Here is an 11,489-nt window from a genome sequence, read left to right on the forward strand (position 1 = left end):
TAAAATAACAAATGACGGACATCATAAAGAAGTCAATGATTTGAAATTTTGAGACCCATATATATTTCTGCTAACCACAATATATCTGAATTCTGAATATATTAAGTTCTCATTTAGTATTATTTATACTTGAAATAAAAGTGAGTAATTTTAGCAAGGACCTGTTTGTGGAGCTCTCTTTGTACGTTGTTGTTATTTAGTCCACCTTTATGAAGCTCCTTTCAATGTAAATATGGCACTCACATCAGCAGGTCCCTAAACAACATAAACCATTCTGTCAGAAAAGAGTTTTCAATTTCACACTATGGACAAGGAATTATGCAGAACAGCAAGGGCCAAAAGGAAGGAATTTCTAATCCAAAACCGTGCTAAACAGTTTTCTATCAAAGGTCAAATTGGTATTATATATATAGTTTATTTCTCCACTTAAAATCTTTGATAGATTGTATTATAAATATCTTTAGATTCACTTTGTATCCTTAATGTTATCTATCAGGAGCTGCTAGACGGCCAGCTTTGAAAGATATAAGCTCTTCTCTCAATGTAATTAGACCTATGATTTTTGGTTCAAACTCTTCATCTAAACAAGACAATCAAGGTAATTGATTGTTTTCAGCTTACTATATGTAAATTCAAGTGTTTTGAACATGATAAAGAATCCTTTTTTTGAATGCTACCATGAATGTTTTGAATCAAAATATTAGGAACTTAGTGAGATATATACTTGGATTATTGGAATAACTTAGATGTTTGATATCAATGAAATAACCTGTGCAAGTCTTATGGAATTTCATTCTGGTGTTAGCTTTTTCATAAGTTCAATAATTTCGAAAATCAAGTTACTTATGACACATATTCAGTCTCATTTGCAATATCAAATGTGAAAAGCATAAAAAACATACATGAAAATTATACTCCAGAACACATACTTTCAAAAGATGGTCAGGGATGTCAATGTGATCCATCAGAAGAGATTTGTGAATCAACCATTAATCAGACTAAAGGCTCTCCAAATGGTCAGTTAGTCGTTGTTTATTCATATAATTATTATTGCATAATTATAAGAACTTGGTACTTGGTTTTTGTGTAATAATCTTATTATTTGTCATTTATAAGTTAATAGATTTGAGATGCAAAAGAGCTAGGATTGGAGACTTATTTTTTAGGGATGGAAATGTACAGAGTAGCAACAGTACAAGTAAAGGTCATCACGGTAAGTATAAATCCCTATGTTTAGTGAAAAAACTTTGTAACCTTGCATCAGATTGAAGATTTTGTTTATTTTGACGATGTATTATTCTCCATTATAGATCAGACGCAGAACTATGTTTCAAAGAAAGCAGATGATTTGCATGTGGGATTGACAATGCAGAGCACTTTGACTGCTATCACAGCTCAGGAACCGATACATCCTAAGAACATTTTCCCGATACATTCTCAAACCAATGATTGTTTAAGCAATAGGAATTCATCAATCTTGGAAGGTAAAATACTTGACATCTCTATTATGAAACTTTGCATTAATACATTTATTTTTAGATTATATTGGCTTTTAGTTACACGAATTAATAAATTTTGTATTTAAATTTGGTATATCACTCAATGCAGAAGATCCTTTGCTAACAGCTGATGAAACATTAAATAATGGGGCTGTCAATGTAACAGATATGTTGTTAGAGGGAATCGGTAATTAATTTCCATCTTTAGTGTACAGACACTTTAACTTTTAGTTAATCCTCTAATTTTTTAATGTTTGTTCTTAGGCGAGGAGACAGCGTGCAACAATTCGGTATATACAGAAGGTAATGTGGTTTCCATTGTTAAACTGCAATAAATTATTGTGATATTATAGTAATTAGTAAAAATAGACTAAGGTTACTAAATTTAGATTCACATATGCTCTTAATAAGGTTGGTCTCACAAGTCGTACTTATAGTTATTAATTATTGAATTAAAAAATAGCAAGAATTTAACTCGGATTTCTATTTTATCATGTGTGTATGTTGCAGAATATATTAACCATGGTGAATGCATCTATGAGTGTGAATTTTGTAATGCTCTCTTTTGGTATGATGAAAGAATTGGAAAACATTATAATGCAACTATTCCTAAGTACACGCTGTGTTGTAGAGGAGGTCAGGTTCAGTTGCCTCAACCGAAAGAACCTCCTCCTATTCTTCAACGTCTAATGTGGAATAACGATGATAGAAGCAAGAACTTTTGTGAGAATCTTCGAACATACAATAGCATGTTTGCATTCACATCTTTGGGTGGTAAAGTCGACAAAGTCATTAATCGAGGCAGAGGTCCACCAACATTTATACTATGTGGACAAAACTACCACCTTCTTGGCAGTCTTATTCCCCCTGAAGGATCAACTGCTAAATTTGCTCAATTATATATATATGACACAGACAATGAGATATCTAACAGAATCCAAGTTGTAAGGTATATATTCTTAGTGGTGTATCTCTGTTTTCAAAGGTTATATGGTTTGATTTAGAGTTATTAAGAAAATGAGCATGTTTTAAGATTGATTCATTTAGAAAAAGAATGAATTATATTTTGAATTGGAACTATTGATGGACGGAATGGGAGGTGTGATAATGAAGGATAAAGATTGAATATGATTGACGTATAATGATGAATGAGATGTAATTGAGAATGTTGTGGGTGTTGATGAATTATAATTGAATTATTTATATGGCTTATGAATTTGAATGATCTGAGACACGAGATTCCCTGGGTAAAGTATCGTGGCTTGCCACCACGTGTACTAGGTTAAAAACTTGATACTCTGTTGACCCTATGACGTAAGGGTGACCGGGCACTATAAATTCCCGGGAATGTTACTCCCATTGAGCAATATTGATTATTTGAGATAAAGTTATGCATAGACTCTTGGGGATGTACGTCGGGGGACAGTCTAAGTACAATCCAGACTTGTCGGGTTGGCTGGATAACTGACAGATGAGCCTCATCAGCCATAGGACAGGCATGCACCATATGCATATTACTTGAATTACTTGCTTGTGCTTTAATTGGGTGTGCCTAAATGTACTTGCCATGTTAAATGTATATCTGTTACCTGCAGTATTTGTGATCTTCTTGTGCTTGCCTTTATTTGTTTATTTGTCTGTGAAATGCATGATGGAGTTGGAGGTATGGAGAAATGGCAGTATGGGACTTAGATTTAAAGTTAAGTTAAGTTAGGCTTTAATACTTTTAGAGAACCACCTTTTATGGCTTCTGTTTAATACTTTAAGCTCTATAATCTGAGTGTCGGAATTCTAGGATTGTCTCTGGCATTCCCAGAACCTTATATATTATGTGTGTGGCACCTTTACCATACTGAGAACCTCCGGTTCTCATTCCATACTATGTTGTTGTTTTACAGATGCAGGTCGAGAGGCATCTCGTTAGGTGTCTAGACACTTGAAGCGAAGTGGTTACTGGGTTATTTTGTTGTACAGTGATATATATATATATATATATATATATATATATATATCTGTGTGTGTGTGTGTGTACTTAGCTTTCTCTCTGCATAACTTATTCCTTTTGATCCTCCTAGAGGTTTATGGAGAGACAGGATTTTTGTTTATGTACATTTGGGTTTCGAAAATGTATATATGTATATATGTGTGTATGTTCTCCGGCCAATCTTGACTTCGTAGGCTGAGTTAGGAGCTTGTTACTCTGTATCTTTGACTCTCTGTTCCTGTTGTTGGGTTACTTTACACTTAATAGCTTTAGCTTTCTTAGCACACAAGTTAACTCGTTTCTTGAGCGTTGCATTTTTTATTTCGCAATTTTTGTTTCCTCTATTCTTCAAGGTTCCTAACGTATTATAAATTCTTCTGCTATTATGTGTACACATTTTACTTTAGAGGTCGTAATACCACACCACCTCTGTTTTACGACTTAAGCGTAAAGCTTAGTGTGGTAGGGTGTTACACCGACAACATATCACAAACAAACAAGCAGATAAAGGCAAGCACAAGAAGGTTACAAGTACTGCATGTAACAAATATATAGTTAACATCACAAGTACACTTAGGCACACCCACTTAATGCACAAACAATTAATTCAAGTAATATGCACATGATGCATGCCTGTCCTATGGCCGATGAGTCTCATCTATCGGTTATCAAGCCAACCCGACAAGTCCGGTTTGCTAAACCCTTAGACTGTCCCTCGTCGTGCATCCCCAAGATTCTATGCATAACGTTTTCTCTTATATAAATATCAATTGCTCAATGGGGGTACCATTCCCGGGAATTTATACGTGCCTGATCACCCTTACGACATATGCTCAACAGAATATCGAATTTTGACCTGGTACACGTGGTGGCAAGCCACGATACTTTACCCAGGAAATCTCGTGTCTTAAATCATTTGATTATTCAAGCCAAGTATCATACATAATCATTCATAACATTTCATAGTCAATTCACCACTTTTTCAGCTTTACTTCACCTCCAAGTTATCCCCAATTCCTAACTTCACTTGATTATCAAATTTAATACTATTATTTATGACAAGAGGAACGAAAATAGAGGTTTAGAAGTTTGAAATAGGGTTTAAAACTCAGAAAACCATGTTTTCTGGAATAGGGACCACGCGTACGCGTGGCTCACGCGTACGCATGGGAGTGTAAAAAGGCAGCTCGCGCGCACATCCCCTTATCATGCGTACGTGTGGATATGCATGTTGGCTCATTATGCGTGTGCATATAAGGAGGTTAGCGAAAAATTCCATGCCACGCGTACCCGTGGGCCACGCGTATGCGAGGACGTACATTTTCCAAAAATCTGATTCAGCAGATAGCTGCAGAACTTACCTATTCCAAACTAAAACTTTCGTCGAGCATAACTTAATCATTTTAAATAGTTTTTCATCCGTTCTTTGAACGGCATAAACTTTACGAACCCAATTTTCATTTAAAACAAGTTTGGAACAATTTGAGGGTCCGAAAGCTAAGTTATAGCTCACTGAAATTCGGTCAAAACCAACTTTTTACCAACCCTTAAACCTCTATTTCATCTATTTCAGCAACTTACCATTCCCATACTAACCATTCCACACCTGAATTTAGTCCCTATATTTGCAATATACCAGCAACAAAACTTTACACCATTTAATCATCCATCGTACATTAACATTACACAATCTCACATTTCAACAATTTCATCATGCACTTACTCAATATATGTATTACCATATCACCACAAACTTAATTACTTTCCATACTAATATCAACATAGCAACAATCACCATCACATAACCAACTCATATCATAAATATCAAGGATACTAAGCATTGTACATTTCCATGCGTTCCAGCTTATCCTATGGTCATCTAACCTAAGATTTCACAGAACATTATATATTAAATACAAGAAACCTAAATCATACCTTGGCCGACTTTCCGCGTATTGTCTAAGGCAACTTACTAAAACAAACACAGCCCCCCAAAAGTTCAATAAAACACTAGTGCTTATCATCCTCCAAGTTCCAATATCCACAATTTCAAGCTCCAATTATTTATTCACAACCTAATACACATTCATAAGACATATACACCCAATTTAATATCCAAAGCACAAATTCAAAAAGTTAAATAGAATTATGGTATCCTCACCTTACCCAAGCTTCTATAAGCAAGAGTGAACATTTTCCTCAAGCTTATCGGATCCTAATACATCAAAAAGTAAAGAAATTCAATACCTCTACATAATTTTTGAAATTGGGGGAAGGAGTGACTGAGAGTAATTAAATGGCTTACCTCTAAAATTGTTTCAGTAGAGACGTAGAGCTCGATACGGTGGTCGAATGGCCAGAAACGGTATGGCGATTGGAGCTCCAATGGAGCACATACGGTGATTTGAATTACCGTAAAGGGTTAGGGAAATTTCTTTTCTCCTCACCCCTGTTGTGCTTTCAGTGCCGCTTCTGCTGAATTGAGGAAGAAAATAATCTTTGGCTCACTTAAGTGCTGGGCCGGTTGGGCCCACGGGCCCGGTTAGGGCCCACGGGCCCAGTTAGGGCCCGGTTCGGCCAGTTCAATCCAATCTTAGGGCGAATTTTTTGAAATTAGTGTCAAAATTCTTGTTTTGATGAGCTCTATCCTAATTTAATATAATATTCACATTTTTTATTCTCTATATTAAAAATTAATTTATTGACTAATTATTTACTAATTTAACGTAGTTTACAAGTAACATTGTTCCTCGCTAATTAGCCTTTTCGCACAAAGTTTATTTAGCGACGAACTAGTGTGTGAATTATTTCTCGCTAATTGTATATCAAATACTTGTAACAGAATAGTGACAACAATATCGCTCGATTCTTTACATTTATTCGATTGAACCCCTTAGTGACTGATTTGCTAGAACATTGTCACTCACTAATTAATTTGTGACAAATTAGTGAGAAAATTTTTTCCGCTCTTTTTTTAGCTATAAAAGTCAATTTGCGAAAAGCAAACTTATCATGAATCTCTCGCTAATCAATTGATTTTCTCAAATTCGTATATTTTGTGACTGCTTATTAATTTTGTCCTTAGTGTGTAACTAATTCCTCGCAAGTTAGTGACAGATTAGTGACAAAAAATATTTCTCGCAAAAATTCAATGCTAATTCATCAAATTCTTGTTGTGATTGCATATTATGACTATTTTTCAATTTTATCACAGGAAACCTATCACGCCGAAGAAGGAAGACTTTTGTTTATAGAAAGGTGCTAATATAATCTTAGATTTGTCATTTTTTTTTGTTTTAAGCATATGTTTTATTGCTTTATTGTTATTAGCAAAAGCTTCTTTTAATGACTTCTCAAGGTTGTTTCTTCTAAGATTTTTAAGGTCGAATTTATCCTATCTTTTAACTTATGATAGTTACATGTATTTTATAATCTTAGTATCATTCACAATATATGATATCTATTGATATACTTAATTCTATGAAGTTTATATCTATTTCAAAATACAAAATAACATACTCATGCAAGATTATCCACCAGAAACAAACATATTATAATTGAGATAAAGCCAAGAAATTATTTGATGTCTAAATAAATCAAGCATATCTTGACTCACTAACCTTATATGTAGATATGTATCATATCAGCATCTTGACATGCAATGCTTCCTGTTGCTCACTGTTTATTAGGAATTATCTAGCATAGACAAAATCATAGTGTTAAAACCATGTTAGTCTGAAGAAGAATAAAGCGACAAGTTTACAACTGAGTTCAGTAATAGAACAGATACTCAAAATATGCAGGATCATATTAACCATCATAACTATAGTAGCTTAACATCTCTCTACTTTGTAATATAATCTCAAGAATAATAAAATAACCAGAAGCAACTTAACATCTATCAACGGCTTAATTAATAAAAAATCATGTATGATTTACTTATAAAATTTTTTTTAGGTGGTTTGATTAAATGTGAAAACGCCAGGTAAAGTTTTTTAACTGACATTTTAAATTTGTGTTTCAGAAAACATGTCATAGTAGTCGTTGATTCTTTTTTTTCAATTATATAATATCTCACTGTAAAAACATGAATGAACTGTATAAACTGTTATTAAAAAATACGACATAAAGTTGTTGAAAATTTAAACAAAAAATGCCATGACAATTATGTCATCAATAGTTTAATTCAGAATAATATTTTTAATTTGTTAAGTTATAGCGTTACATTATAACACTACTTTTACCAAAAACAATTTTTTAGTAAACTATCTACTATTTAATTGCTACTCATATAGTATTACAAAGTAAATAATTGTTGAGTTTATTATGTAAAACAATTTTTTTTTATTTGAGACATTTAGAATAGTGGCTCAAAGCCAAGAAAAAAAATCATATGCGTTGTTGAGTAGTTTATGTAAAAATGTTTTTTTTGAGACATTTAAAATAGTGGCTCAAAGCCCCCAAAAAATCATATGCGTGTATAAAAATAATAATAATTAGCATAAATTAACAAATTGAACGAAACAAACGATTGCTTATTAGTATTTTGATTTTTGGAGATTATCAAAAACAAGATTGCAAAAAAAGTATTTATACGAGCAAATTGAATTAAATTTATTGGTCAAAAAAATATAATGCTTTCAGTGAAATAAAAAATTTTATTGGAGATCCATATTTGTCGTATGAAACAATTACAGAATTTTTTAAAATTAAAATGAAATCATTAAATCCAGTAACGGAGCTACGTTAATAAGAGGGCAATAGCCTCCCCAAATTAATAATTTGTAAATTCTAAGTCTAATTTTTTACTTGAGTCCATCTTAATTTTCAATTTTTTCTCTCTTAATTTATATTTTTCATGTTGCCCGCTCACAAAAAATTTAAGACCTCTAACCCAAATCTTGCGCGAGTGTATATTCATAATGATGATGATCCTCAGCTTTAAAGTTAACTCATTAAAACCAAACTACAATTACAATTAAAAATTAAATAGCTCATCAGTCATAATATAAGAAGAATATACAATGGAGGACATTTTGGTGTGAGAAATGAATATAGAGATAGAGATGGAAGAAAATATACAACCATAAATTATTACACGAATTTTATATCAAAACAATTATTCGTATAACATCATTTCTAAATATATCAATGAAAAAAAGATATACAATGAAATTTAAAATTGTACAATTAACTTCTTTCACATTCAAAAAATTTATATTTGTGTTTCAGATTTAGATGGGTGTCAAAGCCAGTCACTAAAACAGATTCACTAATAATATAAATCATTTCGTGTATAAATATATTTTTGGAAAGAAAATACATATTAGGTAGGGACAGCTAAATAAATTAAATAGTGATTTCTCAGTATTTGCTTTTCTCACTAATAAATAATGAATATATATAACTACTCTATAGCCAAAAATTAATACACCAACCAGTAATTCACTAATAAATATCTTTCCATCTATAGATATATTTCTCGAAAGAAAATACATATCAGGTAGGTACAGCTAAATAAATAAAATAGTGATTTTAAGTATGAAAATATCTAGGAGGCCAGCAATTTTTATGTTTTGCGGCCAGCACTTAACCATCAAAAGAAAAGTGAGTGATCTTCTACCGTTAAATGTAATCTCACACCATAAAAAACACTATTGATGGCCAACGAATGGTTACAAAACACAAAAGTTGCTGGCCCCTAGCACTCCTCAGTAAGTATTTGCTTTTCTCACGTTGAATGAATTTTTAAACTATTCTTTAAATTTCCGCAACAAAAAAATTTTGTCCGTATGAGTTTTTTTATAGGATTATCGAAAAGGAAACTTACAGACCACTTATATGTACATTAAAAAAAACTTACAGAATCACTTTTTTTACAAATATTTATTATTATTATTAACGACATTAGAATGTGCGTAAGATATATATATTAGTAGGAATAATGCAATACCTTTTAGTCGAGATATACAAGAGAAACTTTACCGAGGGAAACAGCAGATGCTTTCAGCCAGGTCGTGAGGAATTCAACTCGGGAGGAAGGTTCAAAAAAAAGTTAAATACAGTAAAAAAAAACAGTTAGATCCCTGAACAAGATGGGTACAGATACAGATCCCAAACAGTAAATAATGCAATTAATTCCAAACTACTTAACAAAAATATATGAAGATGTGAATATTGAAATATTTTGGAAATTGCTGGGATTATAATTTTTGTTATTCATTTTATATACCTAGATATTCCGAAACACCTCTCATTGTTATTCCATAATTCTAAACTCAACCAACCAAGGAGAAATATAGCAATTACAATTAACAACTCAAACTTTTCAAGGAGATCTTCCGAAAATATATGTGTGGCCTTTGTGCTATGATTATTGCATTCGTAAAGCAAAATCACAAATCACTGATGTGACATACAAAAAGTTACGATCAGTTTCTTTTCACATAATCACAACAAACACGCATAACTTTTATGTTATTAACAAAATTAGAAAGTGCATAACATACATATATTACTAGAATAATTCAATATCTTTTATGTGAAGATCTGAAGGAGAAACTGAAAAATATCAATTTCAATTAAGAAATTAGTTATTTGAAAGAAGCAACAGAGTTTATTATCGATTTAAAATTAATCAATCAAGCAATTACTAATCAATTCTATCCATCTATTAACAGTTATCAATCAATTCTAATAGAAAATATTATTTAATTCTAATCATACGGTCACATTCACAATCAATATTTTTCAATTGGCAACGATGCCTAATTAGGCAATCAATAATCGTATTGTAACGATCGAGTATATTAACAATTAACAATCAATTAGAACCACTCAACAATCAATTCAAACAATGGTGATTTCCAGTGCCCTCTAAATCAAATTTGAAAATAAGGTACATGTTTATTATTTGTATTAGCACTTTAGCATAATCATTATATCATAACATCGAAGTAAAATTAAATAACTAGATACCAATCACCAAACATTTTCTTTCGCAATTCAAAATTAGCCAACCAACACAAAATCAGATATTTGTAGAATAAGTTTGGTAATTATCAAATCTCCCATACAACAAATTCACAAATTCAATTCTCACGGCAAAAAGATTAAGTAACCTTCGGTGGTCTGCCAACGGGCAGAGACAAACGACAAAATCCATGACGCAGGTCAGCGTGCAGCAACAACATCCAAAGATGAGAGACGAGCAGCAACAACCCCCTACAGAGGCAGAGGGAGGCGCGATACACGAGAAGCCGAGAAGAGAAGGAGGACTGAGGCAGGGCGTTAGGTGCAGTGATGGCGACGATGGGCGACAACAAGATCTGATGAGGAAGAAGCAGGAAAGCACAGCCACGAGAGTAGAAGAAAGCCGCAGCGGCGACGGTTAGCATGCGTTGGCGGCGATGTCAAGGTGAGATCCAGCGCCCAGATCTGTGGTTTGTGTGTGGCTATGTGCCGTTAGGAATAGATAGAAGTCAGTGAGTCGGAGAGGCTTTTTTGGTGAGTTGGGCTCCAGAGTTCAGACTAGGGTTTTTTATATTAGCTTTAAAAAATAATTAAAATATCCAATTGGTCCGGATTTTTCAAACACTCCGGTTCACAACTTTTTATCAAACCTGTGCGGTTCACCATCATTTGCTAATAGCGAAAACATGAGGTTGTCATTTTCATGGGATGAAAATTTTTATAATTATTTATTATGTCAATATTAAATTCCTAAATAAACATGTGTATAAAATATTGGTTAGCTACTTTTTATAAAATAAATTTATAAATATATACAAGCAATTAACGAAAGTTGTGTATATCCTATAATTATGGTTAAATATTTTTTCTCAAATTTTTTTTTCTATTTATATGTGACAGTTAGTCTTTTTTAAACAATTAATAAATATGACAGTTAAAAAAATTGTTTCCAATAAAAAAATTTATATAACCAAACTTTGTATAATGTATAAATAAAAGACTACATTAAATTTTTTTAAAATTAAAAGAAAATT

At 32.3% G+C, this 11,489-nt stretch overlaps 1 long non-coding RNA gene across 1 annotated transcript; it reads right to left on the reverse strand.

Annotated features, from left to right (window-relative positions):
- Positions 1-159: 159 nt before the first annotated feature.
- On the reverse strand, positions 160-10,507 carry LOC107490250 (uncharacterized). Its single transcript, XR_001592367.3, has 3 exons — positions 9,437-10,507; positions 7,104-7,179; positions 160-255 (listed from the first exon to the last, which is right to left on the reverse strand). It is a non-coding gene; the product is annotated as an uncharacterized LOC107490250 (long non-coding RNA).
- Between the last annotated feature and the right edge of the window lie 982 nt (positions 10,508-11,489).

This window comes from Arachis duranensis, chromosome 5 (assembly GCF_000817695.3).
Source record: "Arachis duranensis cultivar V14167 chromosome 5, aradu.V14167.gnm2.J7QH, whole genome shotgun sequence".
Classification (NCBI taxonomy): Eukaryota; Viridiplantae; Streptophyta; class Magnoliopsida; order Fabales; family Fabaceae; genus Arachis; species Arachis duranensis.